Raw genomic sequence first — 13,628 nt, forward strand, 5'->3', positions numbered from 1 at the left:
TAATGGCGGCCTGTCGGGACCAAGAGATTCTTAGCACCCTCTGCTGCGTTACAGGTCTGACCGCCGCCTTGGTCAGATGCTCCGTAGCTGCTGGGGACTGAGGGCCATTGGGTAATTGAGTGATTTATTTGGGAGGGAGGGGCCGAATACTGCACCAGGGAGGCCGATTCCTGTTCTGGTGAGGGAGTGTCTTGTTGAAGGTCAATGGGCCTTCCTCATTTGGTTGTACCTGGATTAGTCTAGCTCCTCTCGCTCTAGGCGTCTTTTGCCTGTGACAGGCGTCACTCCAAGCTTGCAGATGTGCATTGGAGGAGGTGGATTTCAAACTCACCATCGTAAAGTAAAAAAGAAATCGTATAGAGGGATTCAAACTTCCGACTATGGAAACTGAGCATTCGACATAGGTCAGCAAGGTATCAACAATGTGTCTATGTAATCATAATGCAAAATATTGACCCGCGAAATGAAAACACCTATAGAGCTGCGTTCAAATTTCGCATTAGGGAGTATCGTAATCGTCGGTGAATATTTTTAGTAGTGTAGCTGGCTTTTGGGGCATGATATCTTGCCATTTTCGACAAAACAGTGAACGGTCAAATCCTTTGGTGGGGAAATTAAAAGTCTTAATGCCGAAAGGAAGTCGCGCTGATCTGAAAATTAGGCCAAGTCTATTAGAGGATCGCGCGATTCTAGTGCCAGCTCCTGAACGGAGCAAATTTATCGTCGCCAGTTGCAACGAAAATTGAGTGAGGTAATGTAGTATCAGGGGTTGTTTAAAAGACTCGAATAGTTTAACCTCCGACTGTTGTCTTTGTCGAGGACCTCGATTTCACTTTGTCTGTCCAGCTTGATGTTCCTGCAGAATCGTTAACACAGTGTAGTCAGAATTAAGGGCGGCAACGGGAACTGATGAGATCCGGTCATTAAGCTGGCCGTCTTTCGATCCGTCCGGGACAGTTGACAATCAACGCCGCAGCAGCGAAACCGGGTCACAGTTTTCTCAGTGATGGCGCCCGGCGGTGCTTTTGCCACAAAGTTTGGTGCCTTCTACCACGAACGCTTTTTTCCCACTTCCCTTACATGTATAGTGTAGTGATGTACCCCTGCGGGCGAACATAGCTAGAGTACGACTAGAAAAGAGCTAGGGTATTTAAAGGTCTCACGTACGTAACTTTGACGTCTCTTGTAAATGATGCTACTGTTATCTTTAGCTATGTTTGGGTGCGATTTTGCGTTGGTATGTCTTGTTTTGTATTTTCATCACCGAGTCTGGAATTCTCGTGCAAGTCCTTAATTGTATCAAAGGCGCATTGCTTTCAGTCTTTTTCAAGGTTAACTCGCAAGTGATTACGTCATGTATTAATCTTGGATGCAAAGTCGTATGCACGCGAGACGATATTAGAGGGGTGTTTAGCACATTTTAGAACGCAGCTCTCAACGGCCCGTTCCTGCTGCGAGCGGCGGCGTAACCGCTGCGAACGAGCACAACAGCGAAGGATGAAAGAGCGAACGCGGAGCGGCAGATGAAAGCCGTGAGTCGCGAACGGCGCGGACCAACGAGAGCACCCCATTCAGTGGCATGCGCGCGGGAAGCTGGTTTCAAGCGGACCCACCCGACCGTTCGATGCGTACTCGTATTTGGTCTCAGCCGGACCGCTGGTTTCGTGCTATCGTCTGCTGCGTCAGCTCTCGCTCACGCCTGTTTGGTTTGCTTGGTTTGGCCTCGTTCACGCTTGTTTCGATTGTAATGGTTTGCGATTGTTTTGTAATCTGATTGCATGGGCAACACGAATTGTGTAGTACTTTCTGGAAGCCAAGAGGCACCGGCGAATACTCTAGAACCTTCGACGAGTCACGTATAAAAGCCGACGCGCGTGACCCGCAGATAAGATTTTCGACGATTGCCGACTCTGCCTACATGTCTCTCTCAAATTCATTGCCTCAGTATATCGCGAAATGAAAACACGTATAGAGCTGCGCTCAAAATTCGCATTAGGGAGTATCGTAATTGTCGGTGAATTTTTTTCAGTCATATATTGTGAAAATTGACACCAATTTGGTACAGACTGTTGTCTCGTTACAGCAGCAGTGAACTGCTTTCGAATACCGATAGTTGACATGACAGTCCTGAATGCAGAATCAACACGCCAACATATGCCACACGATGTTGCACCTTCGTTTCTGTGTTCAGGACAAGAAAAGCTTACTTTACAAGGAACATGGGGAGTCGTTACTTTCTCTGTTTACTCTCTGGGCAAAGTCTGCGTACGGGGAATTCCGCGATTAAGACGACTTTATTCTCCGCCTATATTACTTGAAACTGAGGAATGTAGTCCAAACTTAAACTTTGCAGTGCAGTCACCAATTTAATGTATAGGAAAAAGATATTTAGCGCAAGAAATAAAACATGGACTAATTCAATACGACATACGTTTTGAAAGGAACCATGATTTCTTTCGTGCACTAAATTTTTAAATTTTTTTTATTGCAATATTAACTCGTCCATGATACACCCTCATATACTTCCTTTGGAGTTTGTGTGCCTGGTTTACGAATACGTAAAGTCTTTTTTTCTCGGTTCGGCTAGGCTGTGATTCGCATATTCTTGCTCACGGGTGTACATACGCGTACCTTGAATGGCGATGCTGTCTTCAGTATCTAACACAAAAAATAGGTTTTTCACGTTCGTAAGGTCTAGGCAATAGACGACTTGAAAAGCGAACATGTGCTTGAGCTGAGGTTAGGAATAAAACTTGACCACATCTCACGTAAGCTGTCATCAGACGGGTTCACGACCGGCTGCGAGCTTTTTGTGCAGCAACCTACAGAATGTACCTTCCTGCACATGCCTCGAACGTTCGCAAAGCCAAGGATTGACAAAGCTTCTCATTCGTAAGACTTCTTTGTCACTGGCCAGCTGGCAACGTCTCCAGCATCGGTATTTGTTTGAATTTGCTTTTATGACATATAAGAGCTTTTTGCGACTGCGGACCCAGTCGTCCTCCGACTACGTGGAGCGTCCGCGCTGCTGTACCGCGAGCCGTCAAAACGCCTTTTGCTCTCGGGCAAATTCTAGCCTTATTTGCTCCAAACAATCAGTCGTTTCATTGTTCTCTTATCCCAGTATCTATTGCCGAGGCCCCATGGGCCGCTTCCGCAGTCACCAAGGCCGTCGCAGAAACTCACGGGCCTTCATATCTTTCAGCGCATTTGAATAAATAAATAAACACAGAAATAAAAACATGCCTCGAACAAGTGTGCTCCTTTTTTTCCCCACATTTTCTAATATTACACATGCTCAGCATTTCATTCCTTCATAATTCCTAGTATTTTGGGTATAGTTGTTATTCGTGCTACCGGCTATCTACGACTACACTAGAGCACTCTCCCCCGTTTGGAAATCGCAATATTCGATTGGAACGCAGAGAATAATACGTGAGCTATTTTCTTTTTCTTTTCTTTAACGAATGCAGGGGGGCTTGCTGGTGAAAGAGACAGGCGAAAAGCTTCTAAAGGTTCAGCAGGTTCTTCTGGCACGTGCGCGGCCGTGCACGCGTCTCATCGACCAGCGGGCAACCTCTGTACGCTTCGTCTCACAGGGCGCGGTGCTGTGCCCGGTTTCATTAGCGAGCCTATATACTTGCCATTGCAGCGATGCGCACTCGTCTCGTATTTAGGCCCGGTGATTATCGGATCAGAATATTTACCAAAAAATCCCATCGGATTGCTCTGTGCATGATAGAGCTGCAGCATCATGCCAGAGTTACTGACGTACGGATGAGTACCCGAAAGGTAACGGGAAGAAATTACTCGAATACGTTTTCGAACATTAAAAAAACCTCCATCGATAACTTTCAAATTACTTTACCTGGCACCCAATGTACTCAACGCTCCGCGTTATTCATTGTTCATAGGTGTTAATCAACTCTTGTAAGCTGATGACCCTCAGTTAGCGGCATAGCCGGGGCGTGGGGGGGGGGGGGGGGAGCACATCGGACACGTGACCCTCTCTCTCTTACTCTCCCCGGTCAAGTAAACATTTTCTGGCTAAGCCACTTCCCTCAGCCCTTCCTTCATTGTCTTCTTTATCTCCTCCATGTCTTGAAAACCTTTAAGCTCTCGTTTAAGTCTTTGAGATAAACAACCGCACCGGACAAAGTAGGGGAATTAGAGAGGACTAGGTAAGTCGGCTTTTGTCATCCTATTGGTGTGCCGCAAGTGTTATATATATGCTCACTGCTGTGTGGGCCACAGCGCTGCGATTGCCATAGGTTCCGAAGATTGTGGAGTTTTCTTCGAACTGCATCACGCAACCACTTGGGCACTCCCACATACAAAGTCTGACTGGCTACCTGATGTTGTAGGGCTAATTAAATGTAACATGGTCTTTAATATAAAAAATGGTTGTCCCAAGTTGAGAAGGTGACTTGATGATTCACGTTGTTTTTTGACGTCCACCATCGCAAAACCGATGCAGACGGCGACGGAGCTATAGGCCCAGAAGAAAGCAATGCAGCGAGCAAACAAAATTTCACGCAAGGATGATGATGATGATGATGAAAAACTTTATTTATCCCTCTTTAAAGGGAAGGGGGCAATGGAATAGAGAGTGGGGGGAGGAACTACTTGAAGTAGGCCTCCTTTATCCTCTCAGCCCACTCCAGGATGGCCTCCTGAAGATCGGGCCTGGAGCTGCGCAAGGCAGCCTCCCACTGCTCCTCACTAGATATTAATTGCTTGAGGAAAGGGGGAAGGGTTGCTTAGGGCACCCCCACATGATGTGGTTTATGTCTGCTTTGGGAGAGACACAGAATTTACAAGAGGGAGAAAGGTAAATGGCGGGATGAATGCGGTGGAGGAGGTAAGGGTACGGAAAGGTGCGAGTCTGCAGCTTTCGCCACAGAACTTCACACCTACGCGGGGTTGTGCCCATAAGTGGCGGAAAGGTAAAGCGGGCTAATCGGTAGTGTGTGCAGATGTCGTGGTAAGTAATAAGTCGATCCCGCGCTGTAAACGGCGCCTCCCCCGTGGCGAGGTCCGACACATGTGATGCCTGAGCCCGGACTGTAAATCCTCGGGCACTGGCATGAGCCGCCTCATTTCCGGCAAGGCCCGCATGCGCGGGAGTCTAGATTAATGCCACAGTTTGATGGAAAGGATGGGCCAAGAGGAGAGAAAAGGCTGGCTTAGAGACCCTACCCGCTCCGAAGTTATGTATGGCTGCTTTGGAGTCGCTAACGATAACTGATGAATTTGGGATTGTGAGGGCCAGGGCTATGGCCGCTTGCTCCGCCTCCTCCGAGAAAGAGCCAGGAATGGAGGCGGCCGCAGCGACCTGGCCGTGAGAGTTAATGACTGATATTGCGTAATGATTTCTGTTCCCATATTCGGCGGCATCAACATAGAGCACGTCTTTAGAGGTGGAGAATTGTTTTTGGAGAGCCTTTGCTCGCTGCCTCCTGCGCTGTTTGTCATGCACAGGGTGCATGTTTTTAGGAAGTGGGGGGATGCAGAGGTTCTCGTGTATGTGATGTGGAATGGTATATTTAGTCTTGATGATGGGTGCCGGAGTGATAGAAAGAGCTTGTAGAATGTGTCGACCTGTTGCAGTGTTAGAAAGTCTGCTATATTGGGATGTGAGGTGGGTTTCTGTGAGTTCAGTAAATGTGTTGAAAGTTCCAGTAAGCATTAACCTTTCAGTGGAGGTACGTATGGGGACCCCCAGAGCGAATTTATATATTTTGCGTAAAAGAGTGTCGATCTCATCTGATTCTGATTTGAGGAAATGTAGATATGGTGTTGCGAATGTAATCTTACTGATAACGAAGGCCTGGATCAAGCGGAGAAGTTCGGCCTCCTTTAGTCTGCCATGTTTATTGGAGACTCGCCCTAGAAGGCGCAAGGTGTGATCGACTGTGGTGTGGAGTGTATGTAGGTGTATATGTGTTGAGCCGGTTGCTTTGAATGTGCAAACCGAGCACCCGGAGCCTGTCCACTCTAGTAACGGGGATGTGGTTTAGGATGACCTGTATACTAGACGTGTTTTCGGCCCCCCGGTGGGATGGCAGAAGAAGTAGCTCGGATTTTTGAGGGGAGCATGTGAGATTCATAGCCCCGGCATGAGCCACGACGGCGTCTGCTGCGGCCTGTAAAGTGTCTTGAATCTCTCCATCGGAGCCGCAAGTTGTCCAAAGAGTGATGTCATCGGCGTAGAGTTAAAACTTGAGATCGGGAATAGACCGCAATGCTTGCGCCATCGGCATCATAGAAAGATTAAAAAGAAAAGGGGACAGCACTGAGCCTTGGGGCGTGCCGTAGCTACCTAAAGCGTACGAAAGGGATTGCTCTGTGCCTATGTGTATCGTTGCGGTACGGTTGGATAAGAAGGTACAGATGTAGTCATATGTCTTTCCGCCAACCCCAATGAGATTAAGCTCTCGGAGGATGGCGGAATGTGAAACGTTATTGAAGGCTCCGTGGAGGTCCAGACTGAGAATTGGTTGCGTATCTAGACTGCTATTGGGTGTAATGATGTCATGCTTCATTCGAAGCATGATATCTTGGCATGAGAGAGATATTGAAAACCTACCATTTCTGATGGATAAAGATTGTTGTCCTTAATGTATTTACTGAGTCGGTTGAGGAATACGTGTTCGAGTGTTTTACCCAGACAAGAGGTTAGTGATATAGGCCTGATATTAGAAGTGTTGTCGGTATTAATTACCCTTTCACCTAAGTAAAAAAAAAACTGATTACTTTTGGGTCCCCCATGATAGGTTCCTTTTCTGTGGCTAGTAATACCCTGGTAACGAGAACCTTCTGTATAATGAAAAACCGGCGATGATACAAGATAAGAATGTTGAAGCTCAATCTGGCAACGCTTGTGGGGGAAGGTTAACTGCTGCGTATAATAATGTGCGCCTTCCTCGTTGGAATTCGCTGACAGCCATGCATGCGACACCTGCAGCTGTGACAGGACGCTCACACGCCTTTGTTTCGGCCCGCCACACATTGTCGAGAAGCAAGTGTTGTGCGCAGTGCAGAAAGACTGGACAATCGCCCATTATGAGAACAAAAACAAATTATAGGGCCAATACTTCCAACGGAACAGGTGGCATCGCTGAAGCTTCTGATGCCCACGGGCCTGCACATAATATCCTTTTCTATACCTGCCGCCGTTTGTGCTGCTGACTTGCTTACGCGGTTTACTTCTTTTGTGCTTCTCTCTCTTTCTGTGTCTTTCCTCGCGTGCAGGGCAGCCAATCAGAACTAGCTCTGGCTAACTTCCCCGATTTCTGCACATACTCTCTCTCTCTCTCTCTCTCGTGCCCTGCAGTGAGCAAGTGCGCTCTTAGAAAGGCGGCAGAAAAATAGTTACAAATATATGTCTTACCTGGCATGGATTTAGCGCTTTTTTCGGTGAAGGAATCTTGTTCTCGCGCGCGAATAGTATGAGAACTGTAGACTAGCCATCTATCTAGCTATGTGTTTTCTATTACTTGAAATCTGGTTTGTTGCCTAACTTGATATTCTTATTTCTTTTTGGTGCAGTTCCATAACTTTGACGTCGTTGTTTTAATTTCCTTCCTAGTTTTCTATTCCTATACTTCCTGTTGCTTTCTTGTACATATTATGTTTATGCGTGTATTCACAAGCGGTTATCTGCGCACAGTACCACCAAGAAACTTCCTACTCTACATTAAGCTGTATTTGCATGAAATAAACTGCAGATGGGCACTACAGGTGGTAAGAACTTAGGAATCGATAATGCTTCCCGGCACTTATTGCGAAAAGATGTAACTGGTGCTATTTACAGACGCCAAAATGTCTTGACTAAAGTTCTAAAAAAACTTTCGTGGTGGAAATTAATTAAAAGCAACTCGAGCACTACGGCGATTCATACCTATCCGGGGTACATGGATTTCGGAAGTATATAAGTTTGCGTAAATCCTACAACATCTGGCAACCAATTCTATGCGAAGCTTACTGCCCATAATGCCGTTATGCTGCATTATTCCTGCGTCGCTGTCGGTACCCGTCGACGCCGAACTCGACGTCTTCGTCTCAACTCGGTGTCGCTCTCTGCCGGTGCTTGTCGCAGGAAGAGTCAACGCGTTTTTTGTGCCGCGGTTGCATGGCTGCACCTCGGCGTACAGCGAAGGCATAAAAAGAGCGATACGCGCGAAGCTATGCGTACATTGATTTGAAGCGCTGCTGCTTGTCACGTGTGCCTCGCTTTTGCTGTGTACAGTGCGCACGACGCACCGTGGGCATGTCCGCCGCCGACTTGGGCTTATCACGCAGGCGGTACTGCAGCATGTGTAGCGGCAGGCCGCGCTGCGGCTCCGTGTTCCTCTGGTTTTCTTTTTTTTTGTCTGCTCGCGGTGGTAGCCCCCCCCCCCCCCCCCCCCTTCCCGCGCTGTTTAGGTTTCGCGCGCTCTGATAAAAGAAATTATCGTGTCCCTGTTAATCATGTTCTTGCAGATCCAAAGGTTGATATGGCTTGTACAGAAAGTCTGCTTCAATTTTCCAATTATGATGAGCCCGCTGAAATTAAAAGTTCGAAAGTTAATGCATCATCATCAGCCTATCTTATGTCCACTGCAGGATGAAGGCCTCTCCCTGCGATCTCCAATTACCCCTGTCCTGCTCCAACCGATTCCAGCAAGCGCCTGAGAATTTCTTAATTTCATCACCCCACCTAGTCTTCTGCCGTCATCGAATGCGCTTCCCTTCTCTTGGCACCCGTTCTGTAACCGTAATGGTCCACCGGTTATCTAACCTACGCATTACATGACCTGCCCAGCTACATTTCTGTCTCTTAATGTCAATTAGAATATCGGCTATTCCTGTTTGCTCTCTGACCTACACCACTCTCGTCTTGTCTCTTAACGTTACGCTTAACTTTCTTCGTTCCATCGCTCTTTGCTCGGTCCTTAACTTGTTTTCGAGTTTCTAGAACTGCCAGTCTCCAAGTTTCTGCCCCATATGTCAGCACCAGCAGAATGCATTGATTGTACACCTTTCTTTTAGTGATAATGGTAAGCTTCCAGTCAGGACCTGACAATGTCTGCCGATCGCGCTCCAACCAATTTTTATTCTTCTGTAGATTTCCTTCTCATGATCAGGAACCCCTGTGAGTAATTGACTGAGGTTAACGTACTACTTCGCGGACTCTAGAGGCTGACTGGCGATCCTGAACTCTTGTTCCCTATTCCGGCTATTGATCGTTATTTTGTCAGATGCATATTAATCCTCAACCCCACTCTTCTACTCTCTCTTTTAAGGTCCTCAATCATTTGTTGTAACTCGTCCCCAGTATTGCTGAACAGGACAATGTCATCTGCAGATCGAAGGTTCCTAAGCTCCTAAGCCTTCCCTGTTTAATAGCTTGATTACTTCTTCCAAGCACGCAGTGAATAGCATTGTAGAGATTGCGTCTCCTTGTATGACCCCTTTCTTCATGGGTATCTTCCTACGTATGGAAAATTAAGGTAGCCTTGGAATCTCTGTAGACACTTTCCAAGATATTTACTTAAGCGTCTGTACTCCTTGGTTACGTAGTGCCTATGTGACTGTTGGTATCTCTACTGGATCGAATGCCTTTTCGTAATGTATGAAAGCCATATAGAGAGGCTGATTGTACTCTGCGTACTAGTGAATTACCTAATTGATGACGATGTAATCCATTGTAGAGCATCCCTTCCTGAAACCTGCCTGTTGCCTTGTTACGCATTACATGACCTGCCCAGCTACATTTCTGTCTCTTAATGTCAATTAGAATATCGGCTATCCCTGTTTGCTCTCTGATCCACACCACTCTCTTCTTGTCTCTTAACGTTCCGAATACACCCAGATATATACACGACTGACAAGTGCAGACATTGCAGCCACCCTGGAGCATATCCTATGGGAATGTACGGCTATAATACAGGATAACGGTGATGCAGCCTTAAACAGCGACAGCCTCCGCGCGCGCTGGGAGTCTGCGTTGCTCAGTTCGGACCTGCAGCACCAACTCTGGGCCGTCTAGCGAGCCGAGGAAGCCACCAAGGGCCAACAACCATTGGCCGAAACCTAGGCGGGGTCCAGGCCCACCCCACCAAATCGCACGACACTGCATAAAGTTATTTGAATAAATGAAGGTGTGCGTAAATTTTGTTACGGACACGTGTGTCTCGCTTTTGCTCTGTACAGTGCCCACGTTAATTAATACCGTGTTAATCAGCGAATAATTACCACGTATCATCCATCACCACGTGGTCGCCACCGCTGACGGCATGTCCCTGAAGGGACCATGCTCTTATTTCAAAACGACTATATTTAAATATTACTGAAGGCTTTCGTAGAAACACTCTGCATACGATGCATAGTGCCAGAAAGCGCACCTCTGTTCTGCATAATCAAGCAATAGATCACGACATCACAGCTGTATACGTAGTATGACTCAGAGATATGAATCTTTCTACCTCCAATTGCAACAGCGCATGATGTTCAGTGGCTTCTTAGATTTTCGTAGCTTTCCTATGTTTGGACCGGCAGCGGTGGCTTAGCGGCTATGGCGTTGCGCTGCTAAGTACGAGGTCGTGGGATCAAGTCCCGGCCGCTGCGACCGCATTTCGATGGGGGCGAAATGAAAAAAACGCCCGTGTCCCATGAATCGGGGGAAAAGATCCCTTGGTGGCCAAATTAATCTGGAGTCCCCCACTACGGCGTGCCTCATAATCAAATCGTGGTTTTGGCACATAAAACCCCGCAATTCATTCATTTATTCATTCATTCCAGTGTTTGGGCTACACCACTCTTGATGCGTTCGGTATGCCTCATTGAGTATGGGCCACGGGTATGTGTGTGTCTATTGATATGTGCTACAGTGACGCAAGAGTATAGAATTCTTAGATTTATTTACACATCTGCTGTGCCTTTCTGCCCATTTAGGTCTCATCTCGTGTCTCTTCCTCCCACAGGCATCACACATCGGCTTTGCCCTCGTGACATCACTGTGTCGACGTCTCACTGTGCATGTATCGGCCTGATTTGGTGTTCGCATTTGGGCAGAGTCTGTTAACGCTATAGTGCATAAGTATTGCATGAAATTAGATGTTGCTAGGACAAAAACGCAACTGTACACATCGCATTAGCTGTATAATACTTAATCAGCCGCTTCACTAAAGGATCGCTTCACGTAGATTCTAACATGTGCATTGTTTTATCTGCGCATAATTTTACAGCGAAGCTGCACACGGCTAGTCGATTTGTCTGTCCGTCCGTCTGTCGTCTGTACGCCGAAAACTCCTCCGGCGCAACCCCATGCGAGTGCACGAAACAAAAAAGCGAAAAAGAGGCACGCAGTTGGCTGCGCCAGTAGTGACATCGTTGGTCTCCGTCGCAGCCGAGCGGGCGCGCAGCAGTTTCTCTCCGGCTACATAAATGGGTAGGCCACGCGTCATACCTACTCCTGAGGAGCAGGCAGCTTTCGATCAGCAAGGCCGCGAGCAGAACCGGGAACCAGCTCGCCTACGCCGTCCGAATGCTGGAGCCCGGGCACAAGAACAGGCTCGTGCAGGCGAGCGCAAGCAGCAACTGCGTACCGAGGATCCGGCCGCTTACCAAGCCGTCGTTTAATGAACCGTCGGGATTAACCCAGTGATAAACATCGGGGCCGCAGGCGTCAGCCTCGCTGGCAAACCATCTCTACGGAGTGCTTGGGCGGTGATTTCTTTTTTTTATTTCTTTCATTGCGTTCTGCCTAACTCAGAAGGAGCCTGTTCGAGGGCGCTGCTTTATGATGCGGGTAGGAGCGCAGTCACGTGGTATTCGCAATATTTCGCAGGGTTTATTTATCAGTACTCACGTACCGTACTCACGTACGGGGTAGAAACCTGGAGGCTTACGAAAAGGGTTGTACTTAAATTGAGAACGACGCAACGAGCTATGGAAAGAATGATAGGTGTAACGTTAAGGGATAAGAAAAGAGAAGATTGGGTGAGGGAACAAACGCGAGTTAATGACATCTTAGTTGAAATCAAGAAAAAGAAATGCGCATTGGCAGGACATGTAATGAGGAGGGAAGATAACCGATGGTCATTCAGGGTTACGGACTGGATTCCAAGGAAAGGGAAGCGTAGCAGGGGGGCGGCAGAAAGTTAGGTGGGCAGATGAGATTAAGAAGTTTGCAGGGACAACATGGCCACAATTAGTACATGACCGGGGTAGTTGGAGAAGTATGGGAGAGGCCTTTGCCCTGCAGTGGGCGTAACCAGGCTGATGATGATGATGATGATTTATCAGTCGGAAGATATAGTACGGAATCAGCACTTCACTGAAAATACCGCAGTTAGATGTTCCTTGGTTGTGCCTACAAATGTCTCATTGACACTTTGATAGTTATGATAGTATATCTGGGATTAGATAATCAATCGCAATTACCTAATAAATCTCAGTAACGAGAAAGCTACTGGCACTAACTCCACTGTACTGGAAATATATGCAGTAGGTTGTCTTCGAGTAACGCATTGCTTTCTTTAAATCTTGGTGCATGATAGTTAATTGGAACACCCTTTATATGTTTATGACCTCTGCATGCAAGTGACGATGTTTCCATCCCTAATAAATGTTATGAATTATTAGAAGTGTTTTTTTAATGAGTCGTTAGCTTTGCTTACAGGAAATAGAAGCGAGGCTGTGACACGTACATATCATGCACGTGCATATCACACGCAGTTGATAAAAGACCCTACCGAAGGTGTCACTAAAGCTTAAAGTTTTCTTCAGGGTCAAAGAAGCACGCAAACCATCTTGAAGCGAGGTGAACATACAGCAACATATTCATTGTCTAGGCATAAGCTATCCACACTTTTAGAAATAATTATTAATTGGCTACCACCTTCTCTTTAAAAATGTAATAAGCTTTATGCTACGTATATATATATATATATATATATTGTATATGTGCATGGTGTTTACAGTGGAAGCTTAAAACAATGTTGAATTGAGAAAATACGGATGAGGCAGCCGCAGCTAGTGCTTCTAATGCGCATGTGCACCTATGTCAGGATTTGCAGAAATAAAGCAAAGTATGGATTAAAATTGTGCACGCCCGCGCCAACAGTGATGCAGTAAGCTATTAGCTGCAATAAAATTTTAAGTCAAAAGGTTGAGGCAAGTGAAACGAAACATCAAATGATGTGGCTGACAAAACTCTGGCAATGACACGTTAGGTGTGTGTACGTGTGGGACAAGGGGGCGGAGCCCGCCCCCCCCCCTCCCCCCCTCCGTCGGCGCCTATGCGTGGAGTGATAAATTCTCGTGACCGAACTTCTTGCGTAGCTTCTGCAGTGTGGCACTTGAAGCGGAGTTTCGAAATCCGCAGACGCCTATGAGCGAGGGCAACGCGCGATTCCCTAGAACTTTCTGGGAGCCACCTGAGCAGAGCGGGACCGCACTCGAGCGGTCGCTCGCACAATCATAAGTGCGATTTCGGACAAGGGTGTCCGGCCTTTGATTCAAAGCAGCTTGTCGAGAGCCCCATTCGCATCATGGGGGTGCAAAGCTTTCAACCCTGTAATGCCCAGTGTATCATATATGCTACGCTGCTTCGATACCTCGGAATTTTCATTTTAGCACGC

The 13,628-nt window shown here is 47.1% G+C and overlaps 1 protein-coding gene across 1 annotated transcript in view; it reads left to right on the forward strand.

Annotated features, from left to right (window-relative positions):
- Window positions 1-13,628, forward strand: part of LOC126526630 (leucine-rich melanocyte differentiation-associated protein-like) — a 73,672-nt gene that overhangs the window by 58,270 nt on the left and 1,774 nt on the right. The window lies entirely within an intron of this gene.

The sequence above is a fragment of the Dermacentor andersoni genome, chromosome 8 (assembly GCF_023375885.2).
Source record: "Dermacentor andersoni chromosome 8, qqDerAnde1_hic_scaffold, whole genome shotgun sequence".
NCBI lineage: Eukaryota > Metazoa > Arthropoda > Arachnida > Ixodida > Ixodidae > Dermacentor > Dermacentor andersoni.